Source organism: Panulirus ornatus, chromosome 30, assembly GCF_036320965.1.
Source record: "Panulirus ornatus isolate Po-2019 chromosome 30, ASM3632096v1, whole genome shotgun sequence".
In the NCBI taxonomy this organism is placed as follows: Eukaryota; Metazoa; Arthropoda; class Malacostraca; order Decapoda; family Palinuridae; genus Panulirus; species Panulirus ornatus.
The window spans coordinates 15,337,919-15,357,460 of NC_092253.1; the positions used below are offsets into that span (position 1 = coordinate 15,337,919).

Here is a 19,542-nt window from a genome sequence, read left to right on the forward strand (position 1 = left end):
TTCAAGGCTCCCAGAATTTTCGCCCCCTCCCCCACCCTATGATCCACTTGCGCTTCCATGGTTCCATCCGCTGCCAGATCCACTCCCAGATATCTAAAACACTTCACTTCCTCCAGTTTTTCTCCATTCAAACTCACCTCCCAATTGACTTGACCCTCAACCCTACTGTACCTAATAACCTTACTCTTATTCACATTTACTCTTAACATTCTTCTTTCACACACTTTACCAAACTCAGTCACCAGCTTCTGCAGTTTCTCACATAAATCAGCCACCAGCGCTGTATCATCAGCGAACAACAACTGACTCACTTCCCAAGCTCTCTCATCCCCAACAGACTTCATACTTGCCCCTCTTTCCAAAACTCTTGCATTCACCTCCCTAACAACCCCATCCATAAACAAATTAAACAACCATGGAGACATCACACACCCCTGCCGCAAACCTACATTCACTGAGAACCAATCACTTTCCTCTCTTCCTACACGTGCACATGCCTTACATCCTAGATAAAAACTTTTCACTACTTCTAACAACTTGCCTCCCACACCATATATTCTTAATACCTTCCACAGAGCATCTCTATCAACTCTATCATATGCCTTCTCCAGATCCATAAATGCTACATACAAATCCATTTGCTTTTCTAAGTATTTCTCACATACATTCTTCAAAGCAAACACCTGATCCACACATCCTCTACCACTTCTGAAACCACACTGCTCTTCCCCAATATATATATATATATATATATATATATATATATATATATATATATATATATATATATATATATATATACATATATTTTCTTTTCATACTATTCGCCATTTCCCGCGATAGTGAGGTAGCGTTAAGAACAGAGGACTGGGCCTTAGAGGGAATATCCTCCCCAGGCCCCCTTCTCTGTTCCTTCTTTTGGAAAATTAAAAAAAAAAAAAAAACGAGAGGGGAGGATTTCCAGCCACCCGCTCCCTCCCCTTTTAGTCGCCTTCTACGACACGCAGGGAATACGTGGGACGTATTCTTTCTCCCCTATCCCCGGGGAAACCTATCCCCGGGGAAAATATATATATATATATATATATATATATATATATATATATATATATATATATATATATGTAGGTTTGCGGCAGGGGTGTGTGATGTCTCCATGGTTGTTTAATTTGTTTATGGATGGGGTTGTTAGGGAGGTAAATGCAAGAGTCCTGGAAAGAGGGGCAAGTATGAAGTCTGTTGGGGATGAGAGAGCTTGGGAAGTGAGTCAGTTGTTGTTCGCTGATGATACAGCGCTGGTGGCTGATTCATGTGAGAAACTGCAGAAGCTGGTGACTGAGTTTGGTAAAGTGTGTGAAAGAAGAAAGTTAAGAGTAAATGTGAATAAGAGCAAGGTTATTAGGTACAGTAGGGTTGAGGGTCAAGTCAATTGGGAGGTGAGTTTGAATGGAGAAAAACTGGAGGAAGTGAAGTGTTTTAGATATCTGGGAGTGGATCTGTCAGCGGATGGAACCATGGAAGCGGAAGTGGATCATAGGGTGGGGGAGGGGGCAAAAATTTTGGGAGCCTTGAAAAATGTGTGGAAGTCGAGAACATTATCTCGGAAAGCAAAAATGGGTATGTTTGAAGGAATAGTGGTTCCAACAATGTTGTATGGTTGCGAGGCGTGGGCTATGGATAGAGTTGTGCGCAGGAGGATGGATGTGCTGGAAATGAGATGTTTGAGGACAATGTGTGGTGTGAGGTGGTTTGATCGAGTAAGTAACGTAAGGGTAAGAGAGATGTGTGGAAATAAAAAGAGCGTGGTTGAGAGAGCAGAAGAGGGTGTTTTGAAATGGTTTGGGCACATGGAGAGAATGAGTGAGGAAAGATTGACCAAGAGGATATATGTGTCGGAGGTGGAGGGAACGAGGAGAAGAGGGAGACCAAATTGGAGGTGGAAAGATGGAGTGAAAAAGATTTTGTGTGATCGGGGCCTGAACATGCAGGAGGGTGAAAGGAGGGCAAGGAATAGAGTGAATTGGAGCGATGTGGTATACAGGGGTTGACGTGCTGTCAGTGGATTGAATCAAGGCATGTGAAGCGTCTGGGGTAAACCATGGAAAGCTGTGTAGTTATGTATATTTGCTTGTGTGGACGTGTGTATGTACGTGTGTATGGGGGTTGGGCCATTTCTTTCGTCTGTTTCCTCGCGCTACCTCGCAAACGCGGGAGACAGCGACAAAGTATAAAAAAAAAAAAAAAAAAAAAAAAAAAAAAATATATATATATATATATATATATATATATATATATCTGTTTCCCATTTTAGAAAGTTAATACAAGGAGGGGAGGATTTCTGGCCCCCCGCTCCCGTCCCCTCTAGTCGCTTTCTACGACACGCGAGGAATACGTGGGAAGTATTCTTTCACCCCTATCCCCAGGGATAATATACATATATATATATATATATACACATACACATACACACACATACACATACATACGCACATATACACACACACACACATACATATATATACATATGAAAAAATGTAAGAAACAATTTAGAAAACTGAAACTTCTAGCTTGAAATGAATGAAAAAAATGAATGTCACATAATGGTTCAACCTCTGGGTATGGAAAAAAGGAAATGTATAATTTATTTACACAAACGTCAATAGCAGTTCTCATCAATTTAACCACTGTATCAATAAGCTTCAATGTCTAAGCTACATTTTTCTCCAGTTTCACTATTTTCCTTCACATTTTCAATTGTGTCTGAAGGTTCTACTTCAAGAGTGACTGTTTTTCCAGTAAGGGTCTTCACATCTTGGTTACATCCACACACATTTAGGCACCCCACTCTGAGCCTTCGAGGAGGATGCTTTACTTGTGGTGCTGACTTCCCTGACGACAGGATGATGAGGAAAGTAGAATGTATATATATATATATATATATATATATATATATATATATATATATATATATATATATATATATATATATATATATATATATATTGGAAAGGCCAGGACTCGTGTTCGTTGCAGGATGTAATAGGTATGATTTGCGTACAATATTTTCGTATGAGGGTCGTCCGTCTTCGTAATACTTGAACGTTTCTGTTGATTCATCATGCTAGAGTTTCGCCCACGTCCAGTGACACGTACATCGTCTACAGTGGCACGTTCATCCTCTACAGTGGCACGTGCATCCTCTACAGTGACACGTGCATTCTCTACAGCTGCATCTACATTCTTACCAAGACATACACATCATCTACAGAAAGTGAACTGACGTGAGTCAGAGGATCATCTCGTCCCCATCACATCATTCAGAGCGATACCAGTTTGCATCAGCCTTCACTCCTGCCTGCAGTAGCATGCTTTCTGACATGTTTCATGAGCTCCCCTTCGCCAACGGAACTACCTTGGCCCACCAGTGATGCTACTACGTTTGTGAATCAAGAACCATTGCAACACAAACCTCGCCAGGTGGTAGAGTGTCCCGCAGTGTATCGAGACAGACTTCCCCAGAACTTTTTTTTAAAGGGGAAGTAAATGTTTATAGTGGTGTTACTGGAGTGATAGTTTTCATACATGGTGCTTTGACAAGAAAATAGTGAAATTGGAAAAAATGTAGCTTAGACATTGAAGCTTATTGATACAGTGGTTAAATTGATGAGAACTACTATTGACGTTTGTGTAAATAAATTAAACATTTCCTTTCCATAGCCAGAGGTTGAACCATTATGTGACATTCATTTTTTCATTTCATTTCAAGCTAGAAGTTTCAGTTTTCTAAATTGTTCCTTACATTTTTCACATGTATATATATGTATGTGTGTGTGTGTGTATATGTGCGTGTGTGTGTGTATGTGTGTGTATGTGTATATATATATGTATATTATCCCTGGGGATAGGGGTGAAAGAATACTTCCCACGCATTCCTCGCGTGTCGTAGAAAGCGACTAGAGGGGACGGGAGCGGGGGCCAGAAATCCTCCCCTCCTTGAATTTTTTTAACTTTCTAAAATGGGAAACAGAAGAAGGAGTCACGCGGGGAGTGCTCATCCTCCTCGAAGGCTCAGATTGGGGTGCCTAAATGTGTGTGGATGTAACCAAGATGTGAAAAAAGGAGAGATAGGTAGTATGTTTGAGGAAAGGAACCTGGATGTTTTGGCTCTGAGTGAAACGAAGCTCAAGGGTAAAGGGGAAGAGTGGTTTGGGAATGTCTTGGGAGTAAAGTCAGGGGTTAGTGAGAGGACAAGAGCAAGGGAAGGAGTAGCAGTACTCCTGAAACAGGAGTTGTGGAAGTATGTGATAGAATGTAAGAAAGTAAATTCTCGATTAATATGGGTAAAACTGAAAGTTGATGGCGAGAGATGGGTGATTATTGGTGCATATGCACCTGGGCATGAGAAGAAAGATCATGAGAGGCAAGTGTTTTGGGAGCAGCTGAATGAGTGTGTTAGTGGTTTTGATGCACGAGACCGGGTTATAGTGTTGGGTGATTTGAATGCAAAGGTGAGTAATGTGGCAGTTGAGGGAATAATTGGTATACATGGGGTGTTCAGTGTTGTAAATGGAAATGGTGAAGAGCTTGTAGATTTATGTGCTGAAAAAGGACTGATGAATGGGAATACCTAGTTTAAAAAGCGAGATATACATAAGTATACTTATGTAAGTAGGAGAGATGGCCAGAGAGCGTTATTGGATTACGTGTTAATTGACAGGCGCGCGAAAGAGAGACTTTTGGATGTTAATGTGCTGAAAGGTGCAACTGGAGGGATGTCTGATCATTATCTTGTGGAGGCTAAGGTGAAGATTTATGTGGGTTTTCAGAAAAGAAGAGTGAATGTTGGGGTGAAGAGGGTGGTGAGAGTAAGTGAGCTTGGGAAGGAGACTTGTGTGAGGAAGTACCAGGAGAGACTGAGTACAGAATGGAAAAAGGTGAGAACAATGGAAGTAAGGGGAGTGGGGGAGGAATGGGATGTATTTAGGGAATCAGTGATGGATTGCGCAAAAGATGCTTGTGGCATGAGAAGAGTGGGAGGTGGGTTGATTAGAAAGGGTAGTGAGTGGTGGGATGAAGAAGTAAGAGTATTAGTGAAAGAGAAGAGAGAGGCATTTGGACGATTTTTGCAGGGAAAAAATGAAATTGAGTGGGAGAAGTATAAAAGAAAGAGACAGGAGGTCAAGAGAAAGGTGCAAGAGGTGAAAAAAAGGGCAAATGAGAGTTGGGGTGAGAGAGTATCATTAAATTTTAGGGAGAATAAAAAGATGTTCTAGAAGGAGGTAAATAAAGTGCGTAAGACAAGGGAGCAAATGGGAACTTCAGTGAAGGGCGCAAATGGGGAGGTGATAACAAGTAGTGGTGATGTGAGAAGGAGATGGAGTGAGTATTTTGAAGGTTTGTTGAATGTGTTTGATGATAGAGTGGCAGATATAGGGTGTTTTGGTCGAGGTGGTGTGCAAAGTGCGAGGGTTAGGGAAAATGAGTTGGTAAACAGAGAAGAGGTAGTAAAAGCTTTGCGGAAGATGAAAGCCGGCAAGGCAGCAGGTTTGGATGGTATTGCAGTGGAGTTTATTAAAAAAGGGGGTGACTGTATTGTTGACTGGTTGGTAAGGTTATTTAATGTATGTATGACTCATGGTGAGGTGCCTGAGGATTGGCGGAATGCGTGCATAGTGCCATTGTACAAAGGCAAAGGGGATAAGAGTGAGTGCTCAAATTACAGAGGTATAAGTTTGTTGAGTATTCCTGGCAAATTATATGGGAGGGTATTGATTGAGAGGGTGAAGGCATGTACAGAGCATCAGATTGGGGAAGAGCAGTGTGGTTTCAGAAGTGGTAGAGGATGTGTGGATCAGGTGTTTGCTTTGAAGAATGTATGTGAGAAATACTTAGAAAAGCAAATGGATTTGTATGTAGCATTTATGGATCTGGAGAGGGCATATGATAGAGTTGATAGAGATGCTCTGTGGAAGGTATTAAGAATATATGGTGTGGGAGGCAAGTTGTTAGAAGTAGTGAAAAGTTTTTATCGAGGATGTAAGGCATGTGTACGTGTAGGAAGAGAGGAAAGTGATTGGTTCTCAGTGAATGTAGGTTTGCGGCAGGGGTGTGTGATGTCCTTATGGTTGTTTAATTTGTTTATGGATGGGGTTGTTAGGGAGGTGAATGCAAGAGTTTTGGAAAGAGGGGCAAGTATGAAGTCTGTTGGGGATGAGAGAGCTTGGGAAGTGAGTCAGTTGTTGTTCGCTGATGATACAGCGCTGGTGGCTGATTCATGTGAGAAACTGCAGAAGCTGGTGACTGAGTTTCGTAAAGTGTGTGAAAGAAGAAAGTTTTGAGTAAATGTGAATAAGAGCAAGGTTATTAGGTACAGTAGGGTTGAGGGTCAATTCAATTGGGAGGTGAGTTTGAATGGAGAAAAACTGGAGGAAGTGAAGTGTTTTAGATATCTGGGAGTGGATCTGGCAGCGGATGGAACCATGGAAGCGGAAGTGGATCATAGGGTGGGGGAGGGGGCGAAAATTCTGGGAGCCTTGAAGAATGTGTGGAAGTCGAGAACATTATCTCGGAAAGCAAAAATGGGTATGTTTGAAGGAATAGTGGTTCCAACAATGTTGTATGGTTGCGAGGCGTGGACTATGGATAGAGTTATGCGCAGGAGGATGGATGTGCTGGAAATGAGATGTTTGAGGACAATGTGTGGTGTGAGGTGGTTTGATCGAGTAAGTAACGTAAGGGTAAGAGAGATGTGTGGAAATAAAAAGAGCGTGGTTGAGAGAGCAGAAGAGGGTGTTTTGAAATGGTTTGGTCACATGGAGAGAATGAGTGAGGAAAGATTGACCAAGAGGATATATGTGTCGGAGGTGGAGGGAACGAGGAGAAGAGGGAGACCAAATTGGAGGTGGAAAGATGGAGTGAAAAAGATTTTGAGTGATCGGGGCCTGAACATGCAGGAGGGTGAAAGGAGGGCAAAGAATAGAGTGAATTGGAGCGATGTGGTATACCGGGGTTGACGTGCTGTCAGTGGATTGAATCAAGGCATGTGTATGGGGGTGGGTTGGGCCATTTCTTTCGTCTGTTTCCTTGCGCTACCTCGCAAACGCGGGAGACAGCGACAAAGCAAAAAAAAAAAAAAAAAATGTTGGAAAGGATCACACTTTTGCGCGTGATCAAGATATTCCTATGAGTCCACTGGGAAAATGAAACACGAAAAGTTCCCAAGGGCACTTTCATGTAATAATCACATCATCAGGGGAGACACAAGAGAGCAATATAAGTCAGTTGATTTACATCGAAGAGACGAAGCTAGGACGCCATTTGGTAAACATTCGATTGTCCAAGACATACAACCAGCGTTCATAAACTTATCATTTTACAAATCTAATCAACAATAAAGTTATCTAATTTGTATAGACCATCACTAATATTAAGATTATAATTCTTTGTGTATTCAACAACGGAAGATTCAATGAAATTTCTCGTGGTAATAGAGTTAGAGTTAGTAACTAAGATGGCATTACTCCAGTCAATACAATGATCATAGTTTTGAACGTGATTAAACAAGGCATTTGATTCCTGTCCCGTTCTTATACTATATTTATGTTGCTTAAGTCTAACAGAAAGATCTTTACCAGTCTTCCCAACATAGAATTTATCACAATTTCCACATGGCACTTTATAGATGCACCCAAGAGAATTTTCTGGTGAATTCCTGATTAAGATATTCTTTATAGTATCATTGTTGCTGAAGGCATCATTTACATTAAAGGACTTGAGCAACTTGGAAAGTAAAGTAAAATTATCATTAAAAGGGAGAACTAAAAGATTCTTGGTGTCAATAGGCTCAACTCTATAAAATGATTTCTTTGCTAACTTAAGGGATTTATCAATAAAAGATCTAGGGTATTTGAACTTAGATCCAATAGAATATATCTTCTCAAACTCATCTTCAATAAACTCTAGACTACAAATACGTAATACCCTTAGGAACATAGAATGAAATGATGATAATTCAACTCTGTCATGTTAAGATGAGGAATAATGGATATATAAGCATACATTGGTAGGTTTTCTGTATATGCTAAACTTAAACTTGTTTCCTTGCTTATGGATCATGCAATCTAAAAATGGTAACATACCATTATTTTCATTTTCTACAGTAAATTTGATGGAAGGTACTAAATTGTTAAGTATGGGGAGAAATATTTGTAAATTCCCATTTGTTGGCCAAACACAAAGAACATGATCTTACATACCTAAACCAAATTGCATTAGAAGGTAATGATTTTGTTTAAAAAAAATTCCATATAAAGATTACTTAGTACAGGTGAAAGGGGGTTACCCATTGCCATACCAAATTTTTGAGCATAATAATCTCCAATGAATTAAAATACACAGTCTTTTACACACAATTTTACCTCGAGAAATATCATTGAATCTTCTGTTATCAAATATACAAAGAATTATGACCTTAATATTAGTGATGGTCTTTACAAATTAGATAATTTTATTGTTGATAAAGTTTATAAAATGATAAGTTTATGAACGCTGGTTGTATGTCTTGGACAATCGCATGCTTACCAAATGGCGTCCTAGCTTCGTCTCTTCAATGCATATCAACTGACTTATTTCTCTCTTGTGTCTCACCTGATGATGTGATTATTACACGAAAGTGCACTTGGGAACTTATCGTGTTTCATTTTCCGCGTGGACTCATAGGGATATCTTGATCACGCGCAGAATTTTGATACTTTCCAATATATATATATATATATATATATATATATATATATATATATATATATATATATATATATATATATATATATATATTTCCCTGGGGATAGGGGAGAAAGAATACTTCCCACGTATTCCCTGCGTGTCGTAGAAGGCGACTAAAAGGGAAGGGAGCAGGGGGCTGGAAATCCTCCCCTCTCGTTTTTTTTTTTTTTTTTAATTTTCCAAAAGAAGGAACAGAGAAGAGGGCCAGGTGAGGATATTCCCTCAAACGCCCAGTCCTCTGTTCTTAACGCTACCTCGCTATCGCGGGAAATAGCGAATAGTATGAAAAAAAAAAAAAAAAAAATATATATATATATATATATATATATATATATATATATATATATATATATATCTTTTCTTTTCTTTCGTACTATTCGCCATTTCCCGCGTTAGCGAGGTAGCGTTAAGAACAGAGGACTGGGCCTTAGAGGGAATATCCTCACCTGGCCCCCTTCTCTGTTCCTTCTTTTGGAATATTAAAAAGAAACGAGAGGGGAGCATTTCCAGCCACCCGCTCCCTCCCCTTTTTGTCGTCTTTTACGGCATGCAGGGAATACGTGGGAAGTATTTTCTCCCCTATCCTTAGGTATATATGGTGAAGAGCTTGTAGATTCATGTGCTGAAAAAGGACTGGTGATTGGGAATACCTGGTTTAAGAAGAGAGATACACATAAATATACGTATGTAAGTAGGAGAGATGGCCAGAGAGCGTTATTGGATTACGTGTTAATTGATAGAGACTTTTGGATGTTAATGTGCTGAGAGATGCAACTGGAGGGATGTCTGATCATTATCTTGTGGAGGCGAAGGTGAAGATTTGTAGAGGTTTTCAGAAAAGAAGAGAGAATGTTGGGGTGAAGAGAGTGGTGAGAGTAAGTGAGCTTGGGAAGGAGACTTGTGTGAGCAAGTACCGGGAGAGACTGAATACAGAATGGAAAAAGGTGAGAACAAAGGACGTAAGGGGAGTGGGGGAGGAATGGGATGTATTTAGGGAAGCAGTGATGGCTTGCGCAAAAGATGCTTGTGGCATGAGAAGCGTGGAAGGTGGGCAGATTAGAAAGGGTAGTGAGTGGTGGGATGAAGAAGTAAGATTATTAGTGAAAGAGAAGAGAGAGGCATTTGGACGATATTATCAGGGAAAAAATGCAAATGAGTGGGAGATGTACAAAAGAAAGGGACAGGAGGTCAAGAGAAAGGTGCAAGAGGTGAAAAAGAGGGCAAATGAGAGTTGGGGTGAGAGAGTATCATTGAATTTTAGGGAGAATAAAAAGATGTTTTGGAAGGAGGTAAATAAAGTGCGTAAGACAAGGGAACAAATGGGAAATTCAGTGAAGGAGGCTAATGGGGGGGTGATAATAAGTAGTGGTGATGTGAGGAGATGGAGTGAGTATTTTGAAGGTTTGTTGAATGTGTTTGATGATAGAGTGGCAGATGTAGGGTGTTTTGGTCGAGGTGGTGTGCAAAGTGAGAGGGTTAGGGAAAATGATTTGGTAAACAGATAAGAGGTAGTAAAAGCTTTGTGGAAGATGAAAGCCGGCAAGGCAGCGGTTTTGGATGGTATTGCAGTGGAATTTATTAAAAAAGGGGGTGACTGTATTGTTGACTGGTTGGTAAGGTTATTTAATGTATGTATGATTCATGAGGTGCCTGAGGATTGGCGGAATGCTTGCATAGTGCCATTGTACAAAGGCAAAGGAGATAAAAGTGAGTGCTCAAATTACAGAGGTATAAGTTTGTTGAGTATTCCTGGTAAATTATATGGGAGGGTATTGATTGAGAGGGTGAAGGCATGTACAGAACATCAGATTGGGGAAGAGCAGTGGGTTTCAGGAGTGGTAGAGGATGTGTGGATCAGGTGTTTGCTTTGAAGAATGTATGTGAGAAATACTTAGAAAAGCAAATGGATTTGTATGTAGCATTTATGGATCTGGATAAGGCATATGATAGAGTTGATAGAGATGCTTTGTGGAAGGTATTAAGAATATATGGTGTGGGAGGCAAGTTGTTAGAAGCAGTGAAAAGTTTTTATTGTGGATGTGAGGCATGTGTACGTGTAGGAAGAGAGGAAAGTGATTAGTTCTCAGTGAATGTAGGTTTGCGGCAGGGGTGTGTGATGTCTCCATGGTTGTTTAATTTGTTTATGGATGGGGTTATTAGGGAGGTGAATGCAAGAGTTTTGGAAAGAGGGGCAAGTATGCAGTCTGTTGTGGATGAGAGAGCTTGGGAAGTGAGTCAGTTGTTGTTCGCTGATGATACAGCGCTGGTGGCTGATTCGTGTGAGAAACTGCAGGAGCTAGTGACTGAGTTTGGTAAAGTGTGTGAAAGAAGAAAGTTAAGAGTAAATGTGAATAAGAGTAAGGTAGGTTCGTTAGGGTTGAGGGCCAAGTAAATTGTGAGGTAAGTTTGAATGGAGAAAAACTGGAGGAAGTAAAATGTTTTAGATATGTGAGAGTGGATTTGGCCGCGGATGGAACCATGGAAGCGGAAGTGAATCATTGGGTGGGGGAGGGGGCGAAAATTCTGGGAGCCTTGAAGAATGTGTGGAAGTCGAGAACATTATCTCGGAAAGCAAAAATAGGTATGTTTGAAGTGGTTCCAATAATGTTGTATGGTTGCGAGGTGTGGGCTATGGATAGAGTTGTGCGCAGGAGGGTGGATGTGCTGGAAATGAGATGTTTGAGGACAATATGTGGTGTGAGGTGGTTTGATCGAGTAAGTAATAATAGGGTAAGAGAGATGTGTGGTAATGAAAAGAGTGTGGTTGAGAGAGCAGAAGAGGGTGTTTTGAAATGGTTTGGTCACATGGAGAGAATGAGTGAGGAAAGATTGACTAAGAGGATATATGTGTCAGAGGTGGAGGGAACGAGGAGAAGTGGGAGACCAAATTGGAGATGGAAAAATGGAGTGAAAAAGATTTTGAGTGATCAGGGCCTGAACATGCAGAAGGGTGAAAGGCGGGCAAGGAATAGAGTGAATTGGAATAATGTGGTATACCGGGGTCGACGTGCTGTCAATGGATTGAACCAGGGCATGTGAAGCGTCTGGGGTAAACCATGGAAAGTTGTGTGGGGCCTGGATGTGGAAAGGGAGCTGTGGTTTCGGTGCATTATTACATGACAGCTAGAGACTGAGTGTGAACGAATGTGGCCTTTGTTGTCTTCTCCTAGCGCTACCTCGCACACATGAACTGGGAGGGTGTTGTTATTCCATGTGTGGCGGGGTGGCGATGGGAATGAATAAAGGCAAACAGTATGAATTATGTACATGGGTATATATGTATATGTCTGTGTGTGTATATATATGTATACATTGAGATGTGTAGGTATGTATATGTGCTGTGTGTGGACGTGTATATGGGTGGGCTGGGCCATTCTTTCGTCTGTTTCCTTGCGCTACCTCGCTAACGGGGGAGACAGCGACAAAGCAAAATAAATATGATATATATTTATATATTTATATATATATTTATATATATATATATATATATTTATATATATAAAAAAAAAATTATTTATTTATTATACTTTGTCGCTGTCTCCCGCGTTTGCGAGGTAGCGCAAGGAAACAGACGAAAGAAATGGCCCCCCCCCCATACACATGTATATACATACGTCCACACACGCAAAATATACATACCTACACAGCTTTCCATGGTTTACCCCAGACGCTTCACATGCCTTGATTCAATCCACTGACAGCACGTCAACCCCGGTATACCACATCGCTCCAATTCACTCTATTCCTTGCCCTCCTTTCACCCTCCTGCATGTTCAGGCCCCGATCACACAAAATCTTTTTCACTCCATCTTTCCACCTCCAATTTGGTCTCCCTCTTCTCCTCGTTCCCTCCACCTCCGACACATATATCCTCTTGGTCAATCTTTCCTCACTCATTCTCTCCACGTGACCAAACCACTTCAAAACACCCTCTTCTGCTCTCTCAACCACGCTCTTTTTATTTCCACACATCTCTCTTACCCTTACGTTACTCACTCGATCAAACCACCTCACACCACACATTTTCCTCAAACATCTCATTTCCAGCACATCCATCCTCCTGCGCACAACTCTATCCATAGCCCACGCCTCGCAACCATACAACATTGTTGGAACCACTATTCCTTCAAACATACCCATTTTTGCTTTCCGAGATAATGTTCTCGACTTCCACACATTCTACAAGGCCCCCAGAATTTTCGCCCCCTCCCCCACCCTATGATCCACTTCCGCTTCCATGGTTCCATCCGCTGCCAGATCCACTCCCAGATATCTAAAACACTTCACTTCCTCCAGTTTTTCTCCATTCAAACTCACCTCCCAATTGACTTGACCCTCACCCCTACTGTACCTAATAACCTTGCTCTTATTCACATTTACTCTTAACTTTCTTCTTCCACACACTTTACCAAACTCAGTCACCAGCTTCTGCAGTTTCTCACATGAATCAGCCACCAGCGCTGTATCATCAGCGAACAACAACTGACTCACTTACCAAGCTCTCTCATCCCCAACAGACTTCATACTTGCCCCTCTTTCCAAAACTCTTGCATTTACCTCCCTAACAACCCCATCCATAAACAAATTAAACAACCATGGAAACATCACACACCCCTGCCGCAAACCTACATTCACTGAGAACCAATCACTTTCCTCTCTTCCTACACGTACACATGCCTTACATCCTCGATAAAAACTTTTCACTGCTTCTAACAACTTTCCTCCCACACCATATATTCTTAATACCTTCCACAGGGCATCTCTATCAACTCTATCATATGCCTTCTCCAGATCCATAAATGCCACATATAAATCCATTTGCTTTTCTATATATATATATATATATATATTTATTTATTTATTATACTTTGTCGCTGTCTCCCGCGTTTGCGAGGTAGCGCAAGGAAACAGACGAAAGAAATGGCCCAACCCCCCCCATACACATGTATATACATACGTCCACACACGCAAATATACATACCTACACAGCTTTCCATGGTTTACCCCAGTCGCTTCACATGCCTTGATTCAATCCACTGACAGCACGTCAACCCCGGTATACCACATCGCTCCAATTCACTCTATTCCTTGCCCTCCTTTCACCCTCCTGCATGTTCAGGCCCCGATCACACAAAATCTTTTTCACTCCATCTTTCCACCTCCAATTTGGTCTCCCTCTTCTCCTCGTTCCCTCCACCTCCGACACATGTATACTCTTGGTCAATCTTTCCTCACTCATTCTCTCCATGTGCCCAAACCACTTCAAAACACCCTCTTCTGCTCTCTCAACCACGCTCTTTTTATTTCCACACATCTCTCTTACCCTTACGTTACTCACTCGATCAAACCACCTCACACCACACATTGTCCTCAAACATCTCATTTCCAGCACATCCATCCTCCTGCGCACAACTCTATCCATAGCCCACGCCTCGCAACCATACAACATTGTTGGAACCACTATTCCTTCAAACATACCCATTTTTGCTTTCCGAGATAATGTTCTCGACTTCCACACATTCTTCAAGGCCCCCAGAATTTTCGCCCCCTCCCCCACCCTATGATCCACTTCCGCTTCCATGGTTCCATCCGCTGCCAGATCCACTCCCAGATATCTAAAACACTTCACTTCCTCCAGTTTTTCTCCATTCAAACTCACCTCCCAATTGACTTGACCCTCAACCCTACTGTACCTAATAACCTTGCTCTTATTCACATTTACTCTTAACTTTCTTCTTCCACACACTTTACCAAACTCAGTCACCAGCTTCTGCAGTTTCTCACATGAATCAGCCACCAGCGCTGTATCATCAGCGAACAACAACTGACTCACTTCCCAAGCTCTCTCATCCCCAACAGACTTCATACTTGCCCCTCTTTCCAAAACTCTTGCATTTACCTCCCTAACAACCCCATCCATAAACAAATTAAACAACCATGGAGACATCACACACCCCTGCCGCAAACCTACATTCACTGAGAACCAATCACTTTCCTCTTTTCCTACACGTACACATGCCTTACATCCTCGATAAAAACTTTTCACTGCTTCTAACAACTTTCCTCCCACACCATATATTCTTAATACCTTCCACAGAGCATCTCTATCAACTCTATCATATGCCTTCTCCAGATCCATAAATGCTACATACAAATCCATTTGCTTTTCTAAGTATTTCTCACATACATTCTTCAAAGCAAACACCTGATCCACACATCCTCTACCACTTCTGAAACCACACTGCTCTTCCCCAATCTGATGCTCTGTACATGCCTTTACCCTCTCAATCAATACCCTCCCATATAATTTACCAGGAATACTCAACAAACTTTTTTTTTTTTTTTTTTTTTTTTTTTTTTTTTTTTTTATACTTTGTCGCTGTATATATATATATATATATATATATATATATATATCCATTTGCTTTTCTATATATATATATATATATATATATATATATATATATATATATATATATATATATATATATATATATATATATATATATAACCAGTGTAAGTGAGATGGGGAGTTGATGGTTGAGTTCTGGTCTACAAAGGGATTGGTGAAGAAAAAACGTAGACATGAGCTCGCGGGATGAGTCAGTGGACTGACAGGAAAGAAAACGAGAGTTTGTGTATACAATCGTGCTGAAAGGGGCAGCAGGGGAAATCATTTTGTGGTGGAGGTGAGCATGAAAGTCTTGCAGTGATTTTAGGTAGAGGAGTAGTGATACGGGGGAAAGAAGTGGCGAAAATGAGTGAGTTCTGAGAGGGAGTTTGCCTGACGACGCTGCTAAGCTGCTAAGGTGTGTGGGAGTGTTGATTGAGAGGTTGGTGATATACACATATCACTAGATTAGGGACGAGCAATATGGCTACAGGTATGGTAGAGGATGTGTGGATCAGGTGTCTGTTTTGAGCGCGCGCGCGTGTGTGTGTGTGTGTGTGTGTGTGTGTGTGTGTGTGTGTGTGTGTATTTGCGAAATACCTATGGAAAGTGGTTTGATGGATCTGGAATCTTGATAAGACTAACAGAGTCTTTGTGGAGAATACTACGAATATATGGGGAATTACGACGCTAATTGCGGTGAGGAGTGTGCTTAGGGAGTGAGTCGTGTGTGCGAGTAGAAATGAAGAAGGATGAGTGCTTCTGCGTCAAGGATGTGTGATGTTTAACAGTTTACGGTGGTGTGGAAGGTGAGGCAAGTGTCTTAGGGAAAATTCTGTGATACATTAGCTGTGGGATGGTATCTTGTATATGCCTATGACACGGTTATGGAGATAGGCTCTAGAGAGAAACACCAGAGGCTGTTGACCTAGTATGGAAGAGTGTGTGTGCGAAGGGAAAACGTTGAGCATAGATATGAACAAAAGTAAGATCATGAGATTAAGCAGGAGGAGGAGACTGAGTGAGTTGAAGGTAAGTTTGAATGAGGAAGAAGTGGAGGAAGTGGAATGCATTAGACATCGTAATTATACGAAGATGCTCGACTGCTTAAAGACAAACACTGGAGTAATGAAAGAAAACGTGCGTAATGGAGTAATGAAAGAAAACGCGCGCAATGGAGTAATGAAAGAAAACGTGCGCAATCCTTCGTAAGATCACATCTTCGTATAATATAACAAGAAATTGATTACATCACACAATATATATACTGGGAGCTCAGATCGGGGGCTTTAGTGAGGCGGTGTAAGACAATCCTGTTGACCTGACCTGACCTGACTCGTCAGTGTTTAGGTCACGATGTTAATTACCTCTCTCAAGTTCAGGTCTGTCATCAGTATATGACATCTACAACACCCATAGCTTATGTTAATGATGAAACACCTATAACTTATATTAATGATGAAACACCTATACCTTGTATTAATGATGAAACACCTATACTTTGTGTTAATGATGAAACACCTATACCTTGTATTGATGATGAAACACCTGTACCTTGTATTAATGATGAAACACCTATACCTTGTATTAATGATGAAACACCTATACCTTGTATTAATGATGAAACACCTATACCTTGTATTAATGATGAAACACCTGTACTTTGTATTAATGATGAAACACCTATACCTTGTATTAATGATGAAACACCTATACCTTGTATTAATGATGAAACACCTATACCTTGTATTAATGATGAAACACCTATACCTTGTATTAATGATGAAACACCTGTACCTTGTATTAATGATGAAACACCTATACTTTGTATTACTAATATCTTCTAAGGCTTATGGTACCAGTAAATCAAACATCACGGTATTTTATCTCAAGAAATTATTTTTTTCTTCATGGTGGCAGAAAAATGTTTTCTCGAACGAAAAACTTTTTTTTAGGCTTGTTTGATATCAGATACTTTTCAAGAAAACATTTATATAAAGTCTATGAATATAAACTGATCAATATATATATATATATATATATATATATATATATATATATATATATATATATATATATATATATATATATATACACCGGACACCACGTCACCAAGGCCTTCCTGTGAGTTCCCAGTAAATAATGTCTGATATTATCAGTTTCTTGCCACTTGATACGAAGATGGAATATTACGAAGGATTTTGCAAAAAAAATCATTCATTGTTGCTTTCTTATTGTTTTCTACTTTTTTCCCTTGAAAGAAACGTGTTTTGCTATAATTTTTCGGCGCTACCCCGCTCACGCGGGAAAAAGCGAATACATAGAAACGATGTCAACATCCGGGGTCCAGAGGTATTAACAGACAACCTGCAGGTATTTGAACCAGTATACACCGCCTAGCGGGGAACCCAAGAACCCTACACACACATATCTACTTGGTGTACCTGACCGACCAGGTCACCATGGAGGATACACGGGCCCTTACGTAGGGCCACGACCACAAACAGCTAGACTGATCAAGAAGGAAGCAGTTGATGCATCAGCTGGGATACAGACGGTGCTGTTAGGGTAGGTCAAGCCTCGTAAGTGTGTACGTACGGTCAAAGCTTTTCGGGAATGTTTTAACTTTCGTAACTGGAACGTTCGGGAGGAGAAATTCCTTCTCATTTATGAGCACCATTTGCCCGTTGGGGTATCATCCCCCAGACCATGAATGTGTTTGCGGGAATTACGTACAGAAGTTGGCATCTGCCAGCCTCGCCCACTTCGTACCCTAGGCACGAAGCCGGCGTCGCAGGCACACGATCGGACGCTGGGCGGCTTCCTCACAAGTCCAGATAATCAAATGACGAATCTCGTAAACAGACTCCAGGTGATAAGGCCCTCCCTCAGATTCCTCCGTGGTGAGCCGCGGCTAATGTTAAACGAGGGGAGGAGCCCCAATATCTGTCTTGTCTTGATTAATTGTCAAATCCTCCGTGTCGGCGGCGATGCCCAGGATCCACGAGGGAAAATATCTTCTGTCCGAGTGATAACGTCATAATGCGACGCCGATGCGCCCATCAGCTGATCGTCAGCCCGGGTAGGATGGCCGACTGTGGAGGCGAAGCTAATTGGCCGCGCGCGTGTTGGGCGATATTCCTTATTGGATTTGATTTATATTTATACGTATACAAATGAGCGGTGACGCAGCATACCTGCAATTCGTTCTTTAAAGTAGATGCCGCTACTTTTTTCTCAATGCTTTTTTTTTTTTTTTCTCGAGCGTGCGAAGAACCCCTGACCAGAGCCGAGAACAAGTTCCGCATGATTAAGTAAGGAGAGATAAGGTTAACAAGGCACACTGGAGCCCCCGGGGCCCCGTGGGCGGACGCCGGGAGATCTCGTGTGTGTGTGTGTGTGTGTGCGTGTGTGTGTGTGTGTGTATGTGTGACTGCTGACCTGACGCCCTCGACCCTTATCTTCTGCTGCAGAGTGTGACACAGGCAGGGATGGATGCATTGCATTGCCTTACAGAGGATGAAACATATCAAGTGTGTGTGTGTGTGTGTGTGTGTGTGTGTGTGTGTGTGTGTGTGTGTGTTCTCTCTCTCTCTCTCTCTCTCTCTCTCTCTCTCTCTCTCTCTCTCTCTCTCTCTCTCTCTCTCTCTCTCTCTCTCTCTCTCTCTCTCTCTCTCTCTCTCTCTCATGTAACAGCCAGGTCTTCGGTTCCTTATTTGGCCAGTGTTCCAGAGCAGGCAGTCAGTGTTCCCGTGATGAGATACAAATTATTCTGAAATATCAGAGACAAGGGCGAAAGCCAAGTGGTTCGTCTCCCCGTAAATGCCTTAATAGGCAGTGGGTGATCCGGGGCCTTGAAGTTAGCGATGGCCTGATGCGGATGAATCCAAATTCGAATACTGGAAGTGGCTCGGGCTCTCACCCAACGTCAACAAATTAAGAGTTCACTATCATGTAAACATTGCAATCTATTATACTTATTTGCTGTCTCCCGCGTTAGCGACGTAGCGCAAGGAAACTGATCAATGAATGGCCCAACCCACCCACATACACATGTATATACATACATAAACGCCCCCACACACACATATACATACCTATACATTTCAACGTATACTTACATATACATACACAGACATATACATATATACACATGTACATATTCATACTTGCTACCTTCATCCATTCTCGTCGTCACCCCGCCACACACGAAACAGCACCGCCCTTCCCCCAAGCGCGCGCGGGGTAGCGCTAGGAAAAGACAACAAAGGCCACATTCGTTCACACTCAGTCTCTAGCTGTCATGTGTAATGCACTGAAAACACAGCTCACTTTCCATATCCAGGTCCCACAAAACTTTCCATGGTTTA

At 41.5% G+C, this 19,542-nt stretch overlaps 1 protein-coding gene across 1 annotated transcript in view; it reads left to right on the forward strand.

Moving 5' to 3' along the window:
- The window catches only part of LOC139758424 (uncharacterized), a 226,040-nt gene that overhangs the window by 148,679 nt on the left and 57,819 nt on the right, over nucleotides 1-19,542 (forward strand). The gene's annotated exons all lie outside the window — the stretch shown is intronic.